The following is a 27,877-nucleotide window of genomic DNA, read 5'->3' as shown; positions in this document are numbered from 1 at the left end:
GAGTTATGAGTCCTTTGGAAGTATCTCTCCGTTTCCTCTCCCTTTCCCTCCCCTTCCCCCAGCAAGAGCAGTCACAAAATCTCAAGTTGAAGATTCATTCTAACTATTTCAGTGGTGGGGGAGGAGTCTCACTAAACCTAAAATCAAGACTTTGAGGGATGGGTTTGTACTAAAGCAGTGTTGAATATTCCCTAGAACAACTTAACGAGCTCTTTGATACGCTCTTCTGGGGCTCTGTGCACATTCATTTTAAGGGTGCAGAATTCATCACGTGGTTAAAACCATGCACCCCTGCGTTACCCACGGCTTGTTCGTTGAGAGACCTTATTTGTGAATCAAGGCTTTTCTTATTGTCTCAGGTTGTTCTTCTTTCCCTGAAATGGTTAGGACACCCACCAACTCTCTTTAGAGAGTGGGTATCCTTAAAGTCCCCCGGTGAAAAGGAAAACCTGTGCTGTCCCGCACTTGTCTAAGGTCTGGCTCCTCACTCTCTTTTCCATGCAACTCCATTCACGTGTTGCGTGAGGACTAAGTCAGCTAAGTTCAGCATCGTCATGGCTTTTCAAAGGGTGGAAAAGTAATCCTGACTCCTCTGCAGGCCCTTTTTAAGCACCAGTTGGGGATAGCCCCTGGGAGGCAGCGCTGTATCTCACTCCCTTGAGCCCAGCATTCAGATCACTGCACAAGACACAGATGATTCAAGAACAGTGGGCCTAGGTTTCAGCCTTAATCATTTCCATTTTCACCAGGGCTTATACAATCGTAAATGACCAGATTGCTTAGGGGTTCTATAAAGCCAAGCAGACTGGGAGGCAGTGTAGAATAGTGGTCAACTGACTGCATAGCTTTTACATTCCCATGGCCCTGGGTTAAACTTCCACGTTTGTCATTTCCTAGCTGTGTGACCTTGGGAAAGTCCCTTGACTTCTCTGAGCTTCATCTGCCTTACCTGTAAAACACACATTGATAACTCCCTGTATGAAGGTCAGCGTGAGGAGGAAGTAAAATGACATATCGAAGAATTCAGCATAGTGCCTACAATTGCTGCTTATTAAATCATAGATTATACCGGAGAATGCTTTGATATGTATTGGTACATTGACTTATCAGTTTTCTGTTACTTCGATACAAGCCACTGTGCTTAGTATAAGGACTTCCTCCCCACCCCTCACCCCGACCCTGCAATTTGAACTCTCTCTTTCCCTAAAAACTGTTAGCTAATTGTTAATTGAGAAACAATATAGAATTCCACAGGAAAAGTAAAAGAGCAGTTGGGCACAACTTTTCCTGGGGCTCTATCTATTCTCAGTAGCGTCAAGTGGAGACCTGAGGCTGATAACATGTGTCCCCATGGGTCACACCTGAACAACCAGTGCAGTCAATGAAATAACATTCAACACTCATCCAACAAGCATTTATTGACATCGACTATGTGCCAGGTGATGGCTATGTCAATCTCCCTGGGGTTTGTTTTAAGCAGCACTCAAGGTCTGTTTCAAACATTTTCATATAAATTAACTCTTTTTTAAATTGTTGTAATGTTCATTTATTTGACAGAGAGAGAGAGAGAGAGAGAGAGACGGAGACAGAGACAGAGTGTGAGCAGGGGAGAGGCAGAGAGAGAGGCAGAAACAGGCTCCAGGCTCTGAGCTGTCAGAGCCAGAGCCTGATGTGGGGCTCAAACCCACAAGCTGTGAGATCATGACCTGAGCTGAAGTCAGCCGCCGCTTAACCGACTGAGCCACCCAGGCGACCCTACATGAGCTCTTTTCACCCTTCAACCAAAGGTGGGAGGTACTAGCATTGGTCCCATTTTACAGATGAAGAAACTGAGCACAGAGAGGTAACGTGTCCAAGGCCACACAAGTATTATGCAGAATTGGATCAAGACCCAGCAAAGTAGTTGTAGGGTCTTTCCTCATCATCCCCATGTCGTACTGCTAACTCCATTTGTTCATCTGAGCGGCCAATGTCATGCCTCCAGCTTGGTTTCTTTACTCCCCTTTGCGAAGCTGGATTCCCTAGATGATAGGATTGGGGCTTCACTCTTTCCTCTCTGCTCTGAATACCTCAGAAGGGGCTGTGAAATAAATCCCCCTGGACGCTGGTTGGGCCCTCCATTGATCAAGCCGTGTGTCATCGGTTACTGTGTTCAAGACAATCTCCTGATCTTCCGAGTAAGAATTATAAACATACTTTGATGCATTAAAAATATCTACCTTAGGGGAGGTTTGCTTCATAATCTAATAAAACAGATTTCTAACTTGCAGGTTATTACAGCCTTTGAAGTATTATTTAAATTGTCCTAGACACAAATTACTTATAAAATTGAACTGTCACTTTATAGCAGAATTAAAATTAATGTGCTCCTCTTGATTCCCGTACTTGGGTATAAATTCCCTTATGTAAAATGCTCTGAAATTTGGAAAGCTCAAAATCTGCACCCATTTCTCTGTCCACTCTTGTGTCTCTTGGTAAAAGGGAAAGAATACAAACTGTCAGTAACAACCAGAGTGAAGGAAGAATGTTTATTCAGAGCCAAATGTCACTTTCTTTCAGCTATGTTAAAAAACATCACTTGAAAAAGAGGGGAAAAAAACCCCTCTCATATTTGCAAATGGAAAACACTATAAAAACGAGAAAAATGGCTGCCCAAATAATCCCAAGACGTAAATTTTTCTTAAGGGGGGGGGGGTGCTATCCTTCATATGCTCTTTTCGGAACCTAGACCGTCCTGCACACACGGTAGACTATTAGACCAGGCACTAAGTTTCATCCCCGGTTAGCAAATGACATACAAAGAACAAAATTGCTCCCTTGAAGTTGAAATCAAAGAGCCCTGGTGAGCAGCCGTATGTCCATCAGGACGGGAGAGCACACACATGTGGGTGATGGAGGCAATCCAGAGAGGGGCATGCCTCCCAGGGGTGGTTTTAAACAATGACAGACTGCAAAATCTGAAAGTGATGTGTTGGAACATGAAACACACACGCACGCATGCACACACACACGCACACACACACACTTGTAAAAAAGATCACCAAAGTCCCTCAGAGCCAAAGTTTAAAAGAACACGTGCTCTGGACATAGTAACAGTAATTTCAAAATCACTCCATTTATGACTCTATTCCTCATCTCTTTGATCACTTTGGCACACTATTCAGGAAATAACAGAAAAAGAAATATGAAGCTGGAGACAGAAAATTTGATTATAAAACAAAGCCACCCACCTTGCTTTCGGGGTCAGGAAGTACAATGGCCTTCTTTTGCAGCAAGAATGAACTTAACACCAGTGTGTTAAATAATCATGTACATATTTAAAGGAAAAGGAAATGGTTCTTTAAAAAAAAAAAAAACTGCAACATCTCAGTCCTCTTAGCAAGTCTTACCAAAAAAAATAAAAATAAAATAAAAGCAGCATACTGTGGTTCTTTGGCACAAGGCAGAGAGCGGCGTCTTCAAGTCACTATTTCCCTGTTTTGCAAAACCGAACAAAAAGCAACGGCAGAAGATGCGGGGAAGGACCTTCCAACATCTCTTGCCCTCCTGGGTCCCTCCCAGTGCCTCCTCTCCGTAAGGGCTGTAGCAGCCGCAAAGATCAACACCAATGTCACCATCGGCTGCTTAAATGCCACAAAAGTACACTTAGAAATGAGAGGAAAGTGACTGACACGGATTTGCTGAGCCAGCCCCACTGCCACTAGAACAGCCTTAAATGCCCACACAAGGAGAATAAAAAGAAAAGCACATTTTGCAATAGAATAAATTCTTTTTTTTTTTTTTTTTATTGAGACCGCGGAAAGTCACATGACCCTGCATGTAGCCTTTTAGGAAAGCAACAGAAATGGTAAAGAAAGGCGTGGGGGCTGCCTCCTTCCTCCCGCCGCCTCTCAGCCGGTCCCGCCGCGTGTCCGCATTCTTCTGGGCGCATCTGTGGAGCTATTAAGTGGGATAATCCCTCTGGCCTTTGATACATTTCTGGACATGATTATTTCATTACTCGCAGTATATCAGTAGGATCATAATAAAAAGGACTTCTGACAACCTGCCAAGAGTTTTGTGGCCTTGTAAACACAAAAGTGCTCTAATAAAATTTTATTAAGTGTTAAAAAGTCATAAAAAGTGAAATAACATAAACTACAAAATTTACTGTCCTCAGCAAATGCTGAAAATATCGTCCACAGTAAAATTAAATTAGCATGTAATAGACAGAGAAGCAGTGTGGAGTGGATTTAAAAGAGGATCCAGGGAAAATGACACTGTAACCCAATCTGGGTCACGGGGATTTAATTCGGATTCTTCTCCCTAAATGTGAATAAATGTGCTGATTACAGACAAGAGCTCCGGGGTTATTGGAGTCTCACACATTGTCAATACTTTGGGAGAAATAATATATTGCAGATTGTAATGAGCGGGGGAGCCCGAGCGAGCGCGGCGCGGAGCGGGCTAGGGGCAGGGCGTCCACTAGGGCGCGCTGCGAGACCGGGAATCCCCGCCCGGCGCCCGCGGGGCCGCGCCGCCCCAGCCGCGCGCGCACGCCTCGGCCCTCGCCCCATCCCCCGAAATCATATTTAGAGGGTTTTTTTCTTTCTTTCTTCATACCCCCCTCCTGTGACATTTTCTCCAAATCGGATAGTGAAGTGTAAGTCGAGCTTCGCCGCAGGCAACCCTGGGTCTCCGCCTTCAGACTCAGGGTCCCTGAGTGGGGTGCGCTGCCCCGGCGCTGCTAACCCAGGGGACGGGGTGGGATGGGATCCCCCCCACACACACACCCACCCAGCCGAGCGCCGTGGGCCCGGCCGTTCCACCAAGTGAGGCCGAGGAGCCCACGCGTGAGGCCCACACCCGTCTCGGGCCGGGGCACTGGTGCGCTCCGAGCACGACGGGTGGCCGGCCTCGCGGCGGGTTCAAGTGCACGCCCGCGGTTGGAGCCAGCGGCTCGGCAAGCGAGTTCTCTCCTGCTCAGCCCCCTCTCCGGAGTTCAGTGTGCCCCGCTGCTCCTGGGACCCCCTCTCCCAGCCCTCCCAGTCGCGATGAGCCGCCGGCCTGGGGCGCGAACCCGGGCGCGCTCCTCCCCGGGCTCCAGCCCACGGCGCGGGCCCCTCAAGAGCAACGTGGAGGCTCCGCCTGGAAAAGAAGTCCGACTTCCTCTCCGCGCTGCTCTGGTGCGATCTGGAATCGGCAGGAAATGACTCGAACACCCGTCCCGCGCCTTTGCAGTCAGCCCTCGCTTTGCTGAAGGGAAGCAGCTCCCACCAAAGTCTTACCGCCCCCTCCCCCACGAAAGACCCGCGCAGGTTTGTAAAGAAGGGTGCGAGATCTGAAAAGTATTTGTCTTCTAGGGAGAAAGATGTTGGTGACGGAGCCCAATGAAAGATGGGGTGCTTTTTAGGTAGAGATGATCAGTGGGCCACATCTTGTTTTGCAGCTCCAAAATGATGCAAACGCGGTCAGCTGCGGAGTCAATATTAGGAGCGTATTGATGAGAAGTTAGTGAAATAGGAAATAAATGGGAGTGACGTTTCGTGGCATCGTTTTTCCTCCCGGATGTTCAAGGTTTTAAGCTGCACTTAACAATTAGCTACATTCTGCCAGAAAGTAAATACTAAGTAAACTGGTTGCCGAAGCTCAGAAGAGGTAAGTGCAGCTTCCCATATAAGACCTTCCAGTTTCCTGTTGGGGCTTGCACAGGTTACTGGGATGAGGATACCTGATATTTGTGATTTGACAGATGGCAAGAACGTTTGATTTTGATGTGGCAAGGTAATGTTTAAAGCAAACGGAGCACCCAAGGATCTTTTTGATAAAGTAGTGTTCACTTCTAGCCCGAAAGAAATGTAACTCATTTATAGTGGTAGTTATAGCCCCATGTTTTTAGATTTTTTTTTTTTTGTTATAACACACATGAAAAAAAAAGCGGTCTTTTAATAATTTTTTTAAACACTGTCTATTGTCATTTGCGAAGTATTGAATTCAAAATAGCCTGGATGGGATCATTGGAGTTAAAAAAGCAAACAAGTCCATTTAACTACGGTTTGACATTTGTTAGCCAAGGCTTTGAGAGCTACTAAAAACAGAATTAAAGGAGGAATTGAGCCATTCCCTGCAAACAGCAATTGTAATGTGGTCAGTCAGTGTTGCCTTTGAAAACGAAGGCCAAGTATGTTTATGGAAGGACGGAAACAAATGTTTTATTGCATAAGATTTTCTCAGTTCAGACTAAAAGTTTTGTATTTAAAATTTTATGATACACATTTTTTCGTTCATTTATGAAGTCCAAAAGGAAACTTTCTGTGTTCACATTTCAGATTGAAGTTCATCTGTCCTTCAGAAAAAGTATTTTCATAACTACTAAAAACACCATCATGACTAGTATTTTTAATTCTCTTCAGATAGATCTATGACTGGTGTAATTTTTTTTTAAACAAGATTAGTACAGCCCTATTCAAGGAGTTTAGGGGAGTGAACAAGGTTTCCAAACCTGTAAGTGCATCTGTGTAAAATGGTAAAATCAAAGATTTTTGTAAGGAAACTTGGGAATTAACACATTTTAAATGAATATAAAAACATTTTTGAGAGGGGTTCTTCCTCACTATTTCTGTTTTCCAGAAAAAAAAAATCAGAGACTGTTTTCCATTCTATAGATCTACTATAATCAGGTATAAGAAAAATTACTACATAACAACAGGTCTATCAAGATGGTGGATACTTTGAATGTATTACGAAGGAAAAAGAGCATCTTGGCCTTGGGTATGTTGGAGGTACTTAAAAAGGCAAGAAGTTTGTAGAAATATTTTACTACTGAAATCGACAAGACCATTAAAATGTGCAAGTAATTATATTCTAAGTGGCTGAGAAGTATTTTTTCCAACTGCTTTTTAAACTTGAAAAATTTTGTGTGTACTTTAATTAGTACCTTTGTTAAATGTTCCAAATATTTTGTTATATGAGCTGTATGATGAAACTATTATTGGACTTTGTAGTTTTCCTTTGTACATGAACAGGTAAGAAATGTTTTATTTAAATCTTCTCTTATATGTACCATGGGATAAATTTGAACATGTACCCTGTTGGAGTAAAGATCAACCCAAGTTCATTTTTCTCTCCAAAACCTGACATTGATCCTGATCTCACAGTTTTTATGTACACAATCTGCTATTGAAATCAATTTGGACATCCCAGTTTGTGGGGAAATTTTAAGACAGTGCAAGTTGTCCATGGAAGAATATATATTAAGGCAGGAACTAGCTAATAACCAAAATTAAATCAGGAGGTGTGCTTGTAGCATTCACTCATTTGGATGATAACTTTTAAAGGTAGTTTTGCACTCAGGAGGGATTTCCTTGTGCTCTGTATTTATGTATATCTAAAGTATGCTACCCTGCAATGTAAAAACTCAATAACCAGGTAGCAAATTTATGTATTTTTAAGGTAACTAAGGCCAAGGCTATGAGGAGCAGATTGGCTCCAAGAAAGAAAGCGAGCATTTAAAATCATATTTTAAAATATAAACTTAATTTTAGTTTCTGACAGAAATCTTGTGGCCAGCTCATCAGTTTTCCAGATCAGTTTTAAAGCAGCATGTAAAAACTACCTTTTCCACATTAGAAGTTCATATTTAAGTTTCCTTAGCTGCAAAATCACTCTGAAACAGAGTGTTTTATGTTAAGGACCGTTCATGTGTTGGTCCCATTGATTACATACGAATGTATAAAAATCTTGTTTAAAGACCAGTAAAAGTGAGGAAATTCCAAGTCAAGTTGGCTAATTCCATTCATAATTCATCCCGAGTGCCTGACTTAAGAAACTTGCAAACAGTTTATAGCTATACATACAAAATCGGTTGACTTGCTTTGTAAGCGGGGAAGCAGGGTCAACTTTGACCTCCTTGTTCAGAGAGGCTTAAGTTGATAAAACTATGGAATGTAGGTTAAGCTTTTCGGTTACGCAGGAATTTTCCAATCTCACCCTTTTTTTGATTTTCACTTTTTGAAAATGTAAACAGGGAAGGACAACTTTCGTGCTCTGAAATGGGATTGACTTTCACCCACCCATTTCCTTCCCGCTTGCACATTTGTTCAGTAATACTTCTGAGTGCTGGGAGAGCGAGAGGCCCTGCAAGGAGAAAACAGCATGCACCGTAGCTCTGTCCCCTTCAGCCGTGCCTATCCCCAGCCCTTTTATTCTGAGAGAACTGGACGCGAATTTAGTACTCCTATTAACATGGTTCAAACTGCTTCATCTGCGGCCATAAGTCCTTTTGGGGATTGGCAAGAAATCCCTGGAGACTTTGCGTTCTGCGTGGGGGTGGGGAGCTACTGGGGAGTCCTGTGCCTTGATAATGGGGAGCTTCTGGGCTGACCTTCAAACTGAAGCAATCATCGCTCATTTTCCAAGGCTGCACCATAGGCCAATGCCTTCCCCGAGTTTTCATGTTCAGGAAGACATTAAGACATTTTCAGAGTTTCTTAAACATTCTGAGCTACTGTAATCTTAAACCAGACGAATTTTAAGAGTGAAAACTGGCCCAGAGAGAGTCTTTACGTAGTAACCTCAATCTGATGTGAACTCCAGCGACTTTTTAAAAATAAGGTCTTGAAAAGGTGGGTTTCTGGTGGAAAGGCTGCGGTCTCCTTAGAGTAGGGATCCTCGAGACCCGTTAATATCCACCAGACACGCTTCATTAAACTGGAACAAACATGACTCTGAATCACCGGCTCCCCGTTTTCCTGAATGTAGGTCATTTCGTGTCCTTACAATTTAACGTCCGAAGGGATTTCCTGTCTTTGAAGTGTAGCACTTTGTCACCTGTTTGGATAGGCTCCCTAAAAGTAAGGGCTCTGTTCCTACTTTGCAAGACTTAGTGACTCCATGTTCCCTGGCTGGAGTTTCCCAGATCACTGAAGGCCGCGCACTGCAGGTGTGGGTCTTTCCTTTACAAGTCGGCGCCTGCAGATCCCATATTCCAGACTTCATTCCTCTAGGTCAGAGCCTACGAGAAAAGCCCGGAGCGATCCACTCACCTGGGTGAGGCCATAAAGAGGTAAGCTTTCATAATGAGGAGCCATCTATCAAAATTCATAGCTTCTGAGAACCGGAATAACTAGTGCTTAGGCATTAGAGTCTCTTGCTAGAGCAAAACACAACAACTGGGGATAAATGTGCCACAGTGGGCGACACCCATTTAAGTAACGACCCACGTTCAAATGTGCTTTTAAAAGTGTATTATTTTTACCTAAGAATGCATATTACTTCATCGCCTTTTAGTATATGGATCCTACAGTTAAATATTTTTAGTGAAAATTTGCATATTTACGAGGAAAATGCGATTCCCGTTGAATAACGTGTTAGGAGACGGCCATGAATTGATTCTAGGAACTGCAGGTATGCTTATTTTTGCCAAATGATGCAACATGTGCCAAACCTCTTTATAAACTATAACACACCCTGCGAAGGAAAAGGTATTTGTGTAGATTTAAATGACCATTTAGCCTTAGTATGTCCACCAACTGATCTGTTAGTTAGGCACATCCACCAACGAATCACTACAAAGACTCAACTTGTTCTCTTTTGGAGAGGTTCACTACTTGTTTGAAAGCTTGGGCACAAATCAGGCATCTTCACAGTATCCCTCACCAAGAGTGTTTTCATGTGAATATTAAATAAACTATCAGAAGTTCACACATTTGGGGTGCTTTCTTTTCAGAGAACTGGATGCTCGTATACATGAAATTAAGACCTTTTGGTTAAGTAAGAGGGAGAAAATCAAGATAGATTTCTACACAGTTCCGGTTTAAGGTCATGATCAGAGAAGAAACTGAGCGTGCCTAAAGGAAGGAGTATGGGGCTAAATATGTATCTGATTTTTTCATAATGAATGGAAATGCAGTTTTGATGTCTCGACTTTTTTCTTTTGGTGGGTATTAATCACTTTGATCCATTTGATTTCTCGGGAAGAAATTGTAGCCGTTGTAACTGAGTCCATCCTACTGGGTTGCTTTCTCACGAGTGGCATAGGAATCATCTAGAAAGAAACATCACGTGCACAAAGCATCCACCCAAGGGGCACACCTCTCTCATCTCTCACAAAGCAAATGGTAGGTTGTCCAGCAGAGGAAGTAGACTCAGATTCATGCACTTGTCTCATGTTTTTGGTGATCTTCTCCCTGGTCCCTGCTCTTGGTAACTGTAAGCCAAGTGTGTGTGTGTGAGTATCAGATGGATTCTGTAGCTCCTAAATGAAAATTCTGTCTTTAGTCACACACTCCTGCACCTTTCACATGGGGAAAATGTTCCAGTTATTCCTTGATTACATCACAGATAATATGAGAACCAGACGGGTGGAAACAGGGTACAGAGCAGCTGAATATCTCTGCAAACTCGGAGCACTTAAAAATACTTTGAAGACACACAGCTGCTCTCTCTTTTTTTAATTGTTTTCAGCAAAACTCCAAAAACCCCACAATGTGTACCTTAAAAGCATCAGGAGTATTTTAATTGGGTAATAACCATCCATATTTTCCTTCTGATAAAAGGATTTAAGAATGAAATTTTATGATGATTATAAACTGTATTACTGACCCAAGGGACAAGAACAATTATGAAAAACATGTCCTACATATTTGGCGTGATGTGAATTTAGACTTCGAAATCATTCGTCTTAAATGCTCCAGCAACTTATTAAAGCTTATAAAATAATATTCACATAATGACAACAGGGTAACTTACAATCATGATTGAGATGATGTCATCAATATTGCAGTGGGGCTCCTCACCAAAGACTGAAGCTGACTTGGTCTTTGCCCCTTGGGCTTCTGATAAAACTAGATATACAACAAAAGAGGTCAAAGACGGTAACAGATTTTGTGTATCCGAGATCCCCTTTTGGTCAATGACTGTTTTACAAATGCTTTTAGCACATCATATCATTTCCCCTTCTCCCCCTCCTGTTCTCTTCTCTTTCTTTCTTTTTTTTTTCTTTTCTCCTCCAGTTAAAATTACCAACCATGAGAAGGAAAAGTGATTTTTGGAAAACATGAAACATTGGTGAATTGGAGTCTGACTACTAAATTTGGGAGTGGATCTGGACAAAATGAAAGTTTACATCTAGCAGCTGAGCAGCTGAGGATGAGTTCGGCTCATGTGAACGTGAATCTCCAGGTGAGGGTAAACCACCACACTTAGCCCAGCTTCAGCCAGGCCCCAGGATGAGAGTCCTCTCTGAGGGCAGGAGCATGTCTAGCTTTGAGTCAGTGCTTGCTGCCGGCCCTCCTGATACATTAATTCTCACAATAACCCTTTTCTTTTTTTAACATTTATATTTATTTTTGAGAGAGAGAGAGAGAGAGACAGAGCGTGAGCAGAGGAGGGGCAGACAGAGAGGGAGGCACAGAATCCGAAGCAGGCTCTGGGCCCTGAGCTGTCAGCCCAGAGCCCGATGTGGGGCTCGAACCCACAGACTGTGAGGTCGTGACCTGAGCCGAAGTCGGACGCTCGACGGACGGAGCCCCCCAGGCGCCCCTCTCACAGTAAACTTTCTGAATGAATTTAAGACCGCTAGGGAAATTGACAGATTTCCACGATGTGGGCGAGAATGGGCATGCTCAGTGGAGGGGCTGCCGGTATCCGAATTTGTCTTAAGCCCAGCCCTGCAGAACCCCAGCACTTGTTCCTCAGACACGTATTCTGTTAGCAGAATTAAGCCCTTTCGAGTATACATGTAGCTGTAAGTGGCTTGTACCACTGAAGTATTAGTACTTTTTAGCATGACCTGCCTCTGTTATGATGATAGAAAATAGCCAAAGATTTAACCTCTGCCCACGGGCCTGGGTTTTGTTCCAGCTCCATTGTGTGACCTCTGGCAGGTTACTTAACCGGTCTGAGCCTGGGTTTCCTCACTTATAAAATGAAGGCAGTGACACCTCTTTGCAGTATCAGTGTATTAAGTGACCTAATATTTGTAAATCTGGAACACAGCTTGCAGTCAGTAAATACATATTATAGGAGTTGCAAGGAAAAAAAACACGATTGAATCTTTGATCTCGCCTTTTCGTTACCTAAAATTTTAGAGATTGTTCAAGAAAAAAAGGGCAACTAAATGCACAGGTATAACACTAGCATCTGCTTTCCACCCAGAGACATAGCCCCGACCTCAAACTTGAGATTTCAGTGTGAAATCCCATCATAATCTGAAGGAGAAAAAAAATTTTTGAACACAAAAGAACTTAATTCTTTTTACTCCAAGTGATAACCTTTACTAGGCAACTCAGGTTAAAAACTGACCCACAGGCCTTGAAGTACACTATTTACCTAGAGAAAGGAAAAAACAAGTAAGGGAAAAGTGTTTGGGGTCTATGGATAACCCAAGAATGGCAAAGCCTGTGCAGCTTTTTTCTGATTTGCATTTTACACAAATTCTTGCGGGAAGTGGCTTTTATATGCCAAGTTTCCTTCTGTGGTTAGTTTCTATGGGCACTTCATGAACTCCTGAATGTAAGGACTTGGAATAGAAATATTCACACACCTGCAGCTAGCGTGGTATGATTGGCATCCCCATCATGTTGTCACTGACACACAAAATAAACTTAGGATAATTGCTGCGTAGTTTAGGCAACAGAAGACCTACAATAACTGTTATGTCTGAGTGTATTGTAACAGTCTGACAAACCGTTTGATCTCCAGAAATAGAGCTGTTCCTACACATGTCATTCCATTGCTATCCTTGGATAGCAAAACCAACCGTATTGAGGTTTGTGGTCATTATGTTTTTGGCCACACTTCACTGAATTTTGGGCTTGAGATCTTACTGGATATCCTTGTGGCAACTGCCTAGTTGGGATTTGAGATTTGCTTTTAAATTCTGGATAGTCTGTCTTTGCTCTTTACAAGTGCCCAGTTGTCTAAGAGGACTTTCCAATTTTTTTTTTCTTGATTACACTCAACTAAATTAGAGGCAAATAATACCTCTAAAGCTTAGTTTTTCCTCTCTGGTTTTCCCTGCTGACCTACATCCATATGCCTAGATGTCCTCACATCTAAAGTATGACTCCATAAAGAGTCGTTCTAAGATTACAAATTAAAATATATATTCAATCACCTGGACCTAAATCAAATGGTACCTTTTGGAAGACTCGAGTTTGTTCTCCTCCTTTTGTAGGTCGGTGGGGAGAAGGCGGGTGGGATGTGGGGTCCTCGTTTGCAAGGAGAGAACATCCTACTTGGAGTAATAAAGGATCGGGTTATTCGAGAAAGCAGAGCATTAAGAGCTAAATTTTGTGGTGCCTACCTCAGTGCTTTAGGAGATCAAAGGAAAGAAATACCAACGAGGACAGGAAAAGCTAGGAGGGGATTCTCCAGAAGAGATGGGTTTGCGACTGTGTTTGGGGAAGGTGGGTGGCTTTGGGTGGATGAAAAGAACATATCCAGTAAGGGGGACATAGTGGGTGAAAGTGCGGAGGCAGGAATGAGCTCGGTATGTTCCTAGACCCGTAAGGATTCCAAGTGTGCCGTGCTTACTAGTCTTTTTGTCCGGAGACCGCTAGTTTTCCCAGGGACAGATTTGACAGTCTGCGCACACAGAGGTCTACTTCATTTTAGCTTTGTGTCTTGCTTCTCTCAGATCCGGTTAAAATGCTATTCTGGATCGTGTCCTTTCCCCGCTTAAGACCCGGACTTGGCTCTCCATTGTTCAGTCTCCCTTAGATTGCTAGCAATGCCTTCACGACCCACTCCCTCCCCACCTTGAACTTCGTTGCACCTCTGGCCCCTTCTTGCTCCTCCCAACCCAGCTTTAAGCCACCTGGGACCCACCATATTCTCTTTTGTCTCTGACTTCACATTGTCTCTTCTGCAGGGAGACCAGGTTAAGGCTCCCCCACCATTTGCTCTCACAGCTCCCTGCAGGAAGCATATTTTGTCTTGATTTCTTACCTGATATCTATCTTTCCCACAAGACTATAAACTCCTTGCAATGAGAAACCATGTCGGGTTGATCATGAGTGGCCAGCACAGAGCCTGCTCACCACCGCCCCCCTCATTTATTCATTCCGTCAAAAATCCCTATTAAACACCATATGCCAGGCCCCAATGCAACAGGGAGCAAAATAAGCAAAAACCCTCTGTTTTTATACTCTGCTTGGGAGAACAAACGCCAAAACAAGCTAAACATAAAATACATACAACGTATGTATTTATAGGCTAGCATAAACGCGTAAGAGAAAATAAGGCAGGAAAGGAAAACAGAAGTGTCAGGTGCGCAAGGAGCTTTAAGTGGAGTGGCCAGGGAAGGCCTCCTGAAGACCGTGACGTTTGAACAAAGACCTAGAGGAGGGGAGGTGGTGAGACGTGCAGATACTGGGGAGGAACAGGCGGACTGGGGAAGGAGTAGGTGCAAAGGCCAGGACTGGTGTGCCCCAAGAGCATCCACAGGTCAGTGGGCTGGAGTGCAGAGAGCAAGGAAAGTAGAACGTGAGGTCAGAGCACGAGGACAGTGTGGGAAAGACATTAATCATGGGTATAGGATTGTTGCTTGTTGCTGCTATTGCTTCCTATAAGCACTTTGGATTGGGAGACCCAGAGAAACCAGGCTGTGCCTTTTCTGCTTTAAAGACTATTTCAAGTGACAATTTTGATGATTTACAACATGGAACAAAGCTCCGCTATCGTAACCCAGTTGAGTAAAAAGATACCAACCTAAGCACCCCCTGAGGGTCTTGAGCAAAATGCAGAAGGACCCTATGTGACATTAAGGGGCACCTGCCCCCAACTCGTGTTTTGGTTGGAGATTTATGCCTGGAGGCGAAAAAGCATGAAAGTTGGTAACTTCAGTTACCAAAGGGTTTGGGTTTAGAGTCCTCCCTTTACAGCAGAAGGCAGAGGAGTGTGTGATTATCTAATGATAACAATATAGAAAATAGTTGTGGTTTGAGTTCCAAGAACTCAGTTTTGGGAAGCCTTGTTCTTTGTCTTCTCCTCCTTTACTTAGCAATTAAGTAACTCATTTTATCAGGTGACACTCAGCACCGTAAGGAATGAAATACCTAGTCACTCTGAGCCCAGGACAGGAGTTTCAGACATTCCAGAAAGGGAATGGAAGGGGAAGAAATTCCTTTTTCGAAATACCTCTCCATGGCTGCAGACTGCAGGGTTCGTAACGTGTGGGGGTCATGGCAGTGCCTTCTGTGCAGGACACCTGGCCCAGCTGGCCATGTGGAACGTCACTCAGCACGCCCGAGGGGCTCCCTCGCCGCCCGCGCTCCGCCAGCACAGCCTGCACACCAGCCTTCCTTCTCTCAACACTTGGCTGCCAGCCATCTGGCCCCCATGACTGGAGCCTCCCGAGCAAAAGGTACACAAGAAACGGGCTGAATGCATACCACGTCTTTTTCAAAACTGGCAAACTGGTCATGAGAACAGCCTTCCAAGCCTTAAGGCTTGGGTTCAGCTCTCTCGCAACAAAGAAAAACAAATCTCTGTGTTTGTCCAGAGTCTAGAACACATCCAAACCCTCTGACTGCCGTAGCACACAGGACATGGCATGGAGAACATAAATGCACCAAAGAAACAGCACTATAGAGAAAGCTATTGGTGCTCAAGAACTACGTGACAAGAAGGAAATGCGAAAAGACACGATATCCGTGAGGGAGGTGTTGATGCTTCTGTTCTGACCTAAGTAAGGCTCAGACAGGGTTTGTGAGGCAGACATTAGCTGCGTCTCCACATAATGTTATGCCCTTAGCATGTGATTGGAGTTCGGGGGGGTCTTTCTTGCTTTTCTCTGATCTCCCCCTTTTGTCATTGTTCATGAAAGTAGCTGAGCTTCAGGTTGGCCTGAAATCCCGTGGCACTTAGAGCTCCATGATCAAAGTCTGTTGTAGGCATTTGGGCTGGTGCCAACAAAGTTCAGGTTGTGCTTCAAACAGGGCTTCGGGCACCTCTCAGCCACGGGCGAGGGGCTGACTGGGTTTGATCTCGAACTGTGCGCATTTGGGGAGTCTCAGGTCCCTTGTTGATAAGCCCTGCTTGGCAGAGCTCTGCTTTAATTAACATGGCCCTCGGGTTGGTTCGATTTCCCATGTTTCAGCACCTCACTGGGTGTAACCTTATCTTTCCATTTCGTACGCATGATGGATCTGAAACGGCACAGGTGAAGTTTGTCTTTGACTTGACAGCTGGATTACTTCCACGTTTCACAACTACAGAAGAAAACTCCCAAATCCCAGCTCTTCTTATCATTTGGCATTTTATGGAGCAGCCGCAGTGGGTGAGATGTTAATATGGTTAGACACGCTTCCAGCAAAATGAACTTATCGCTTAAAAGTTTATGCATCTACTAAGTGTAAGTGTTAGAGGCAAGGGAAATAAATGAATGATAGATGTAGTTGGGGGTGATGGCGAGGCGTCTCTGAGAAGCTTGGAAAGAGGGCAAGTGATTGTCGCCAAGCATTAAGCTACTTAAATAAATGAATATAATTGAAGGAGACAACGTTTCATTACCTTTCGGGAAGAGTGTTCAGATGAAAAAGGAGGACAGTGTCCTGAGGAGCACAAGTCCTGCAAGACGCTTCTCTAGTCAGTTTGAGGTAATCTTTGGTAGATAGTCACACACCCCTTTTCCTTTGGTTACATTTCCATTTCTCTCAACCTTTTTTTTTTTAAACCATGAAACCTCATCACCACCCCCAAACTTTGTTTTTTAAATCATGCTCATTAGCATACTGAGAAACTCATTTGCAAAACATACCTGCTCTGGGACTATAGCATGGCCCAAAACACAAGGAGAGGAATCACTCCGGTAGTCAGAGACTCTGTGTGTGTGTGTGTGTGTGTGTGTGTGTGTGTGTATGTTGTGTGTCTTGAAGTGTTATCTGTCCTTATCATGGTCCACATGGAGCATCTTCCGATACTATTCACTCTCCCTGTGCAGATTTCTAGATAATGACAGCTTCTCAGCTAGTGTGATATCAGGAAAGTGTTGTTAAGGGTAGGAGAAAAGGTATTTCTGTACCCTGGAAAGGGATATCCTTCACTACAGGTAGTCAACACCTTCACATATTCATCAGTTTCTCGTGAGTTAACGCGAGACCATGACCAGCTTTGAAAGATGTGGGTCCAGGTAATAGCTTTGCCACTTACTAGATGTGTAGTTTTCGTCCTGGCTCTGTGGCTCGGTTTCTTCACTTGTGTACTGGGGTTATGAAAATATTTTGGAATGGCTGTAAGTATTAAGCAAGCCAACATATGCTTAGTGCCTGCCACAAATATATTTCATATTGTTTTGTTTCTATTATGATTCCTTATTTCAGAGATCAGCAGATGTCAACATGATTTTTATAACGCACTAGAACTCTCTAAACAAGTTCCCCAAAAGGCCATTGTTAACAAAATGTGCATTGTTTCTTTTATTCACCATTGCAGAGATATAGCCAAGCATTCAAAGCTGCCACTCACAAGTGGCTCTCATCTTGCAAAAGCCAAAGAGGTTTATAAATAGAGTCCCTACTTTAAGAATTTTACTTCCTGGGGGCACCTGGGGGCACCTGGGGTAACTCAGTCAGTTAAGCATCCAACTTCAGCCTAGGTCATGATCTTGCCATTCTGAGTTCAAGGCCCACATCGGGCTCTGTGCTGACAGCTCAGAGCCTGGAGCCTGTTTCTGATTCTGTGTCTGCCTCTGTCTCTGCCCCTCCCCTTCTCATGCTCTGTCTCTCTCTCAAAAATAAACAAACAAAATCAGGAGACTATAGATGCTGGAGAGGATGTGGAGAAATGGGAACCCTCTTGCACTGTTGGTGGGAATGCAAATTGGTGCAGCCATTCTGGAAAACAGTGTGGAAGTTCCTCAAAAAATTAAAAATAGACCTACCCTATGACCCAGCAATAGCACTGCTAGGAATTTACCCAAGGGATACAGGAGTGTTGATGCATAGGGGCACTTGTACCCCAATGTTTATAGCGGCACTCTCAACAATAGCCAAATTATGGAAAGAGCCTAAATGTCCATCAGCTGATGAATGGATAAAGAAATTGTGGTTTATATACACAATGGAGTACTACGTGGCAATGAGAAAGAATGAAATATGGCCCTTTGTAGCAATGTGGATGGAACTGGAGAGTGTCATGCTAAGTGAAATAAGCCATACACAGAAAGACAGATACCATATGTTTTCACTCTTATGTGGATCCTGAGAAACTTAACAGAAACCCATGCGGGAGGGGAAGGAAAAAAAAAAAGAGGTTAGAGTGGGAGAGAGCCAAAGCATAAGAGACTGTTAAAAACTCAGAACAAACTGAGGGTTGATGGGGGGTGGGAGGGAGGGGAGGGTGGGTGATGGGTATTGAGGAGGGCACCTTTTGGGGTGAGCACTGGGTGTTGTATGGAAACCAATTTGACAATAAACTTCATATATTGAAAAATAAATAAATACATTAATTAATTAATTAAAATAAATAAATAAACATAAAAAAATTTTTTAAAAAAGAATTTTACTTCTTTTTGTTGTGGGTCTGTGATTTTCCAGCCAGTGAAGGTCATAAGATAAGGGCATAGGTAAGGATTTGGCCAGTTAGGCTGTCACATCTTCTCTTTTACAAGACCAAATATTTGTGAGTGATGCTAAGCTGGGAACATAGAAAATCGGCTTCCTGGCCTTCCTTGGCCCTGCCAGCCACAAACATATAGTGGTATTTGAGCAAGTTGATGGTTTTTAATTTATTTGTTATACGTTTAAAAATCTGTTGAAGCTTTTTCTTTATTAACATGCATTATGCTTTCTAATAAACAGACTCAGAAAGTGAAAAATCGACATTTAAGTCTGACTTGGTGGCATTTAGCATACAAACGTTGGAAGGCCAGCAAACAAATTTTCGGATGCAAGTCGTGTGCAATAGAAAGACATGAGGAACCATGTATCAAGGATGGCTTATATACTCTCTTGCCACCCAGAAATTCTCTGCATCGCCGCTCTGGGTACGGAAGTGACCGGTGACTGTGACTGGTTACAACACTGATCCTATTTTCATGGGGTTCTTTTCTGTTTGGCTGACTTATAAGAGTTTCACCATCACCTGGTCCCAACATCATCACAGCCCCATCACCAGCAGGAAAGATGCTTTTCCTGCCAGGACCACTGCTGCTAGGAGAGCCAGATCTTTGGGCACAGCGAAGACTCAGGACCCCATGGCATGGAATGTGAATCCTGAACAAAATATAGCTGTGTCTTGAACCAGGAGCCATATTCTTTGTACTTGCCTCACGCTGTGTCAGAGTAGCCACACCCAGCAGCTGCTACCAAATTTGTACACCTGTTGAAAGTTGTTAAGATTCCCTAAGACTATCACAGCACTAACTTCTGGAAAACAATGATAGCAGAGTAACAGTTGGGTGGAGGGTCTCCTGTGGGAGCTGGCCTGGGAGGTGCTACAAAAGATTGGGTTTTTAGATTTCTAGAAGAAAAGGGGCAATCTGAAAACAGAATCAAAGAAGTCTCGCGTAGTGAAGGGAAATCACGGAGCGGGGGTTGGTAGACTGGAATCTAATCACACATTCAGAAAATATTGAGCTCTAGGTTTCTTCCATCTATGACTTTGGGTGACACCATGTATCTAAGTCATAGCTTCCTCTTCTTGAAGGCGAGTTTAATAGAACCTCCTCTACTTCGCATGATACTGTTGAGGCAAAATGAGTGATGATATATACAAAAAGTGAAAGGATATCTATATATATGCAAGACTTCTATCTTCTCTCCTAGACTCAGAGCTCTTAGAACACAGGGTCTTACATCTGTATACCCAGAAGGCACTTATATTAAATGATTGGATATACTAATTGTTGACTGTTGACCCTGAAAAAGAATGTTTCCATTGGAAGTGTTGAGTAGAGCAGTAGTAGAAAGCAGGTCCCAGAAGGGAACACTAGCTTGGAGCATGCATGTGAGAAGTGGGCCCCTAAGAAGCTATTGCTGTGTGGGACTATAGAGAAAAGAAAGTTTAGATTGGGAGAGGGAATAGCCTAAAGGATTCCTGTCCAGGTCTTTATTCTGACAGAAACTTGTGGGAAAAGGTCCCAGCTCTCTGATGCTGTGAATGCCCGTCTGAGTGAAGCAGAAAAGTCAGGTGAAATCAGTTAGGGTGTTCTGCTCAGTGCGGCTGAGTGTGATGGATGGCTTGGTATGCTGTTTATCTGGTGCAGGTTGGTATTTCACCTCTGTTTTCATTAGACTGATGGTAAGGTAATAATTCTTTCCTCTGGCTGAAAAATCTGTCTTCAGCCATTTGTTGATCTTCTTGAACAGGCACTTCAGGTGCACAGAAGTCACCCTAAAGGAGATTTTGAATGAAAACTTAAATAATGCTGGTCGGCGTCCGTGGAGCTCTGGAGCAACACAGGCCATCTGTGAGACTTGCTGTGGTAGTTTGGCGCACAGAGTCCCATTTACTCAAAGAGAACCAGCCTTGGGGGTGCCTGGGTGGCTCAGTGGGTTAAGCGGCCAACTTCAGCTCAGGTCATGATCTCACGGCTCGTGAGTTCGAGCCCGGTGTCGGGCTCTGTGCTGACAGCTCAGAGCCTGGAGCCTGCTTCGGATTCTGTGTCTCCCTCTCTCTCTGCCCCTCCCCTGCTTGCTCTCTGTCTCCCTCTTTCTCTCAAAAAGAAATAAACATTAAAAGAGAGAGAGAGAAAGAGAGAGAGAAGCAGCCTAAAAAATGGACCAAGGTAACCACACCTCCAGGAAACAAAGAGCCAATGTCATACCTTTGTCTCGAAAATTTCAAGTTTATTTGCAAACTAACTGAAGGCAGGGCAATCTTCATGGGGTGTTTCCCCAAAGTTGTGTGCGGTAGTGGGAAGTGCGCCAGACAGGGATTCAGAAATCTACTCCCTGGTTCTCACTATGGGCAGATTTTTTCCTATCTCTAAGACTCAATTTCTTCATCTCTGAAACAAATAATAGTATATGCAGTGGTTTTAATTGAAAGCTTTTACCAAGATAACATAGCTTTTGGGTTTTCTCGAAGGCTAGTAGGAACACATTGGAAACAATGACAGAGGCTTGTGGCGTGAATGAGTTGCAGCTCTGTGGCCCCTCCCTCTTTCCAACCACTTTGATGAGGAGCATAGAAAGCAAGAGAAAGATGTTAGCTCAGTTAGCATTGGTCAAGGAAGCCATCTTCCCACAACTGACAGGATAGGTCCTTCCAAGCAATGTTATGGGTTTGTGAGCTGAGGAGTAGGTGATCAGACCTCTACTCACAGAGTGCATGAAGTTGCTTTATCTGCAGGGAACAGCTGTAAAGTTTCATCCACTTAGTAGAGCATAGTCCAGCCATCAGGGGACACAGTCGGGATCTTGAACTACTTGTCTCCTCTTAGGTTTTCCATTCACAATGAGAGTCGCTTCCATCCCCTCAACCTGTGGGGACAGCTCGTCCATCCTTTCTGTACCACAGGCCCCTTATCTTGACAAATTGTTCTTATTTAATATAACTAGGGTGAATGTATATCCTGATTTGTCCTTAACAGCCCTTTTTGTGCCAGAATAAATATTATAACACTCTCATTAACTTTCAAAATGTTTGGGTTTGGACAGAAAATTATATGACACCCCAAATACAACAGATCAATTTTTCTGTAGGAACCTTCTCCACCCCCAAGGAATGCCTCATGTATGTCACTAATATCCTCTCTGCCATCATCTTTGTTTATGACATGCAAATACATATACATTGTTACTTTATAATTTTCACGTGGCAATCTGTATTCAGCAATATAATTTTCAAGGTACTCCTGACTGGATGGGGGGAGTCATTATGAAGAATTGTAATTACTACAATATAATGCTTCCAATGAGGAAGGATTTTTCCCCAAACCCTTTGGTGAAGATAAACTAATATAAGTTCTGTGGCATGTCAATCAAATGTAAGCTGTAAGAATTATTAATAATTCTGAAGTAACAATTCCAACTAAAGAATTATTTTTATTCATTCCCCCTTCAATTAAGCAATTAGTCAACAAATATTGGTGTAATGTTTCCTGGCTCTATTTCCCAGAAATACAAAAATGAAAGACAATCTCTGACCATAAGGAATTGATAGAAAAATGGGATAAAGAGACAAGCTCGTGAAGACAGTCTGGCTACGGTAGCACAGAACAGAAGGATCCAACTCAGCTTTCGGCCACACTACGGAGGTGCAGGATGCTGGTGAGGGATGGCTTCCAAGAGACATGGAGTGTCTTAAAGGGCGTGTAAGAAGTGGCCAAGGAAGAAAGATATGAAAAGTATTTTCTTCCAGATCTTTTTAAAAAGCTTTTAAAAGTTTATTTATTTTGAGCGAAAGAAGGATAGAGTAGAGGAGGGGCAGAGAGAGAGGGAAAGAGAATCCCAAGGCTCTGAGCTGTCAGCAGGGAGCCCAACCCAGGGCCGTTTCCCACAAACCATGAGATCATGACCTGAGCCAAAACCGAGAGTTGGACGCTTACCCAGCTGAGCCACCCAGGTGCCCCCAGATTGTTTCTAATATTAGGAAATAAAATAAGGAAGAAAATTCAAAAATCAGGAAACATTTCTTTGCTCGCATACTGACGTCTTCCTGTTGATTCTAAAGGAAGCTCTTGTTACCAGCAGAGGCTTCTGGTAGTCTGGAGGACTCAATGGTTGAATAAGCTTTCACAGTTAGAAGACCCTTAAGAAGCTAGAATTCTATGAAATCACCTTCCAGTACAAAGTTGTGATCCACATATGGAATTTCACATTTACCAGTAATCATATTACGAAAGTAAAAAGAAACAGGTGAAACTCATTTTGATAATATGTTGTATCTAACCCAATATATCCAGAGATATTATCATATAATTCATTGACCTATTTTTGCAATCTCATTTCCACATTGACATTTCAAAATCCAGCATGTATTTTACACCTAGAACACATTTCAGTTCATAGTAGTCATACGTGAGGGCTAGTGGCTCTCGTCTTGCACAGTGTGGTTTTATAACATCAGAGCTCACTGTGGTCACAAGTAAAAATGAACCCAAAGTGCCCTGACTTGGTTTACTCCTGAATATTAATTCTCTCACATATATGAGGAGCATATACTTCTTCAAGAAGGGATAAACAAAGATTCCACAAAGATCTGTGTTCTTTCCTAAGTATTCCCTTATATTTGACTACCAGCAGTTTATGGCAATAAGCCCTATACCTCAAAATATAAATGTTTTCATTATGGGTACAAAGCATTTTGGGCTTCACAGGTTAATTATAGAGTCCACTGCCACAGGGGCCAGTTTGTGAGTATGATACAATTCAGAACCAATTATTCCATCACAAAAGATGTGCTCTAGGCAACCCTTCATGCGTAACATCACTTATGGTAAGTGTTTCTCTTTCTGAAATAGTTGCATTGCTATCTGTATATGACTTACTACATTTTGTGGGGCAAGACAGAAGAACGATATCAGGATGAAAGTCCTGCTAATGAGTCCCCTTGGGAAGGCAGTGATCTCTGGATCTCCAGAGATCATTATGACAATGGCAGTCATAATTTGGGGCCCAAGGTCTTAGTACCATGAAGGTAGGAACAGATACCTCTTATCTTTCTTATTCTCAGTTTAGCACAGTGCTGATGTCAGAACAAATTTCTCCATCTCTAAAAGTGTCCGTGAGGAGCGCCTGGGTGGCTCAGTCGGTTAAGCGTCCAAATTCGGCTCAGGTCATGATCCCATGGTTTGTGGGTTCGAGCCCTGCATCAGGCTCTGTGCTGACAGCTCAGAGCCTGGAACCTGCTTTGGATTCTGTGTGTGTGTCTCTCTCTCTGCCCCTCTCCCACTTGTGTTCTCTCTCTCTCTCTCTCTGTCAAAAAAGAATAAAGACATTTAAAAAAAATTTTAAAGTGTCTGTGAGATAGAGTCATCCAGTGAGTCACTTTTCCTTAATTCTCTTTAATGGGTTACTCACAGTTTGTGACAAGAACGTTACTAATTGCATACCCAGTGCCAGTGGCAGTGTGGAGTCATCGAGGAAATCACTGTTAGCTACAACCCATATAAAAACGGATTATTCTCTAGAGAGGCCACATGCCATCCTGAGAGAATGCGGGGCTGGTGCCTCAAAGTTCTTAGGCAGATGAGGTACACAGCCTGGGGCCCACTATGTTAACTGCAGCCTTCTCAGCTGTGAAAAATGAGAACAGCAATCCTTCCTGCTCTAGAAGAGAGTTGTGCTTATTAATTAGTTTGTATTTCAAAGTGCTTCCCAACTGGCAAGTTTCACTACTGAATTAAGGAAAACTTCCTTTCATTTTATCCCCCGCCACATTAGGATGAAAAGAAACTGTGCTCACTGAGGCTGTGAGAAAATTGGAGGGGATTCAGGCAAAAAAGCTAACAAACCTGACTTCCAAAGGTAGTGGCTCATTTCCCCAACTGCAAGATGGCACCCATTAATGGAGCTTGGTAAATTAGGTATCTCAAAGGGCAACCAAATCTGCTTTCTGAAGAATTACATTCGTTTTAGATTTAATTTTTATGATCCCTTCAAGAAAAAAAAAAAGAAAAAAAAAAAAGAAAATGAGCCAAATCACACTGTGATGGTGGATTTGAAAGTGGAAACTTCCCCTTCTTCCATACGAAGTGGTATAAACACTATCGTGTTTTCTTTACCCCTGCTTGTATCCCAACTTTTAGATCTTCAGATCACTTTGTCTGTCTAGTTTCTATGCTAGTTTATGCTAGAAATTATGCCCACCAGACTTCTCTTACTAAGGGTTCTATTGTCATCTGAAGACTAATTGTTCAAAAAAAGAGAGTTCGCTCCTACTCTCCTTGTGGGTAACTGTCCACTCACCTTTTTGTTTCCTTCCATCCTGTGGAAATGCAGCTGCCCAGCTGGGACTGTGCTTCCCAGTCTCCTTTGCATCTCGCTGGGGTCATGCGACAAGTTTTCACCAGTGGAAAATGAGGAGAAGGAGGGCTTCTAAGAAGTGAATGTGCCTCTTCACTGTCTCGGAGGGCTGAAAATGATTCTGAGACGTAGACAGAAACCTGAATCCTTTAACCCATAGATAAGGAACATCTGCTTTGGATTATTATCTGAGTAAGAAACACTCTTCTGTTGTGTTAAGCCATTTTTTTTTTTAGTTTATTGTTACAACAACTAATGTAACCCTAACACATACACTGCCAAAGCTGACACTCTTCCCCAAATTTCCTATTATAGTTGTCTTTTGCATGTCCGCCAGACCACAAAATTTCTTTAGGACTTTGATGACACCCAGTATAGTTCAAAGCATATAAGGTATTTTAATAAATGCATGTGAAATGGGGGGAAAGAAGGAAGAAAGGAGGGAAGGAGGGAGGGTAGAAGGTAAGTAAGAAGAAAGGGAGACAGGAAGGGAAGGAGGAAGGAAAGAAGAAAGAAAGGAAAGGAGGGAGGGGGGAGGAAGGAAGGAAGGGAGACAGGGAGGGGGGAGGAGCGATTGAATCAATGTGGACGCATTTAAGGTGACTCACTTATTTTCCTTTAAGCTTTCCAGCTCAACATGCCCATCCCTCCCCCACCCTCCATTAAGTTGTAAAGCAGGGAAATATTTTTCTTTTCTTCGTGGCCTTCCAAAGAATGGACACAGAACCACGAGAGAAATCGCTGGCCAGAGGAAAGCAATCCCTTAGAGAAAGCAATCCAACTATCATCACCCTAGAGAGCTGGGCCACCGCCAACATCTCCATCAGCAAGTTGGAAGAGTTGTCTGACTTCCCAACACAATAAAAATGGAGACATGAGCATCCAGAGCCCCAGCCAGCACAATTACATGAAGCCAAAGAACATTATCACTTCTGGGTTGCAGGATTTATGACCAACTGTGATGGAAAATAAAGACAGGGATACTTGCCTGAATTCATCATTCACAAAAGGCAATACATTTTAATCATAGAGAAGTTGTATATATTATACTTTTTAAATGAAAACCCTAGCAAACAGAGCAGAAACAGATGCCAGCGTCCTAGAGAAAAAAGAAACATGAAAAAGATTGCCAGTTTGCTCCTGTTTAGAAGATACGCAAGTGATATCCTTTATTGTTGAAAAACTTTTAAATGCACTGAGGCAAGCATTTCTATCGTGGTGGTTTCCTGGATTTGGGAAACTGTTTCTAAGGAGTAGGCTTGTATTCGGCATAGTGTCTGCTGATCTAGGAATCAAGTAATGAGGATAATATGCCACTTCGAGGAAGCCTGTGATTTCCATGTGCCATGAATATTACTTTCTTGCCAGTGCATCTGCCCTGAAGTCTCCTGGAACCATGCTCTTTGCCCAGCAGAGCATTCTTAGGTATTATTACTGTTCTCAATGATTGTCTCCACTCTAAGACGTATACCTACCCTATGAGTGAAGGCTCATGGTGTTCCCGGCCCAGGGCTGGCACATGATGAATACTTAGAAAATATCGAAGAGCTCTGATTAAGTTGTGATTTTATGTAATTAAAATTCTTCACACAGATGATCTGTTTTCACTGTTGGCAATGAAAAGGTAAACCAGTATGGTTTTAGAGTTCAGCTGTTTATCAGAACCAAAATTAGCCTCAGAACCACTGAAAGTTTAAAAAGACTGCTTGAGGAAGGAAGGAAGGGTCTACATAATCCTTCAAACACAAGATTCATTCTATCAATGCTTGGAATAGCTCCTCGAACCCTAAAAGTGAGTTTGTTTCCAGAACACCTGAAACAGAGACCACATTTTTATGATGTTTGCCTTCCACAGTCAAGTTTACATTAGGGAGCTGTATTTTCCTTATATTTATTTTGAAATCATTTGAGTTTTCCAATGAAATAACATTCTCATTTTCTTCCCTCTTCCCAGATGAACACATTTATTGTTTTAATCATGAAGGGTTCTACATGGGACTGTGGTTGGTGGTTGGGATGCTCTGGAGTGGTGCACTTGGAAAAGAATGTGTTATTTGCATTTAAGAAAAATACTTAGTGGGCTGAATGTCTAGCCACTAAAATAACAGTTCATGAAAACCCAGTTATCCCAGATAGCCTTCCAAGAGTGGCAATCAGATTTCCTAGAGTCCAAGAAGAGGATGAGAACTGTGAGGAGGGGCAGACCAGAGGGACAAACTATATTTGGGAGCAAGAGTAGGTCAAGGAACTAAGGATTTGAAATAGAGGAAAATAAAGGGGGAACACATGGGTCATCTCCTCTGTAGATATCCAGTTTGAACCTAATCTTAGTGGGAAGTAAAATCATTATCTGACATCTTGTGGCCACCTCAGAAATATGTTGGTAATTTCAGCCAGAGTCAACATTGAAAAATCACCAGCACCACTGACGGGCTGCACAGCACAACTATGGCCCAAACCTGCCCAAAAAGGTCCAGTGCCATTTATGCTCACGTAATGGGGCACCACGTTGAGACATCCACTCCTGGGCTACGCATTCAACTCCTCTCTGGAGCAATAAAGAAATGGCAAAAGGTTACGCTCCTTTAGTTAATCTTCTAAGGTGACCATAGATTCAAAGATTTATTTTTTTTATTCAGTAATGACTTAGAGTTTAAGTATTTGTACATGCATATATAGGCCTATATATAGGCATATATAGGCCTATATATGCATGTATATGTACCTGCACGATTATTATTTATATAAATGTGAATGAATTAAAGCATTCACAGAGGCAGAGGGAGAGGAAGAGAGTATCTTAAACAGGCTCCACAGCCGGCACAGAGCCCAGTGTGGGGCTTAATCTCATGCCCATGAAATCATGACCTGAGCTGAAATCAAGAGTCGGATGCTGAACCAGCTGAGCCACACAGGTGCCCCTGAATTACAACACTCTAATCTTAGATGGTGGTGATGGTTGCACAACTCTGAAAATGCTAATG

The 27,877-nt window shown here is 43.0% G+C and overlaps 1 long non-coding RNA gene across 2 annotated transcripts; it reads left to right on the top strand.

Moving 5' to 3' along the window:
- Positions 1-4,618: 4,618 nt before the first annotated feature.
- LOC123599124 lies at positions 4,619-26,846 on the top strand. 2 transcript variants are annotated; one of them, XR_006712986.1, is made up of 5 exons: positions 4,619-5,297; positions 8,985-9,043; positions 10,992-11,160; positions 15,186-16,261; positions 25,517-26,846. It is a non-coding gene; the product is annotated as an uncharacterized LOC123599124 (long non-coding RNA). The 2 variants fall into 2 exon arrangements; XR_006712985.1 differs by lacking the exon at positions 25,517-26,846 and having other exon boundaries at positions 15,186-16,649.
- The last annotated feature ends 1,031 nt before the right edge of the window (positions 26,847-27,877 follow it).

This window comes from Leopardus geoffroyi, chromosome C1 (assembly GCF_018350155.1).
Source record: "Leopardus geoffroyi isolate Oge1 chromosome C1, O.geoffroyi_Oge1_pat1.0, whole genome shotgun sequence".
Classification (NCBI taxonomy): domain Eukaryota; kingdom Metazoa; phylum Chordata; class Mammalia; order Carnivora; family Felidae; genus Leopardus; species Leopardus geoffroyi.
Note: the sequence above shows the minus strand (reverse complement) of the source record. Positions and strands in the feature narration are given on the sequence as shown.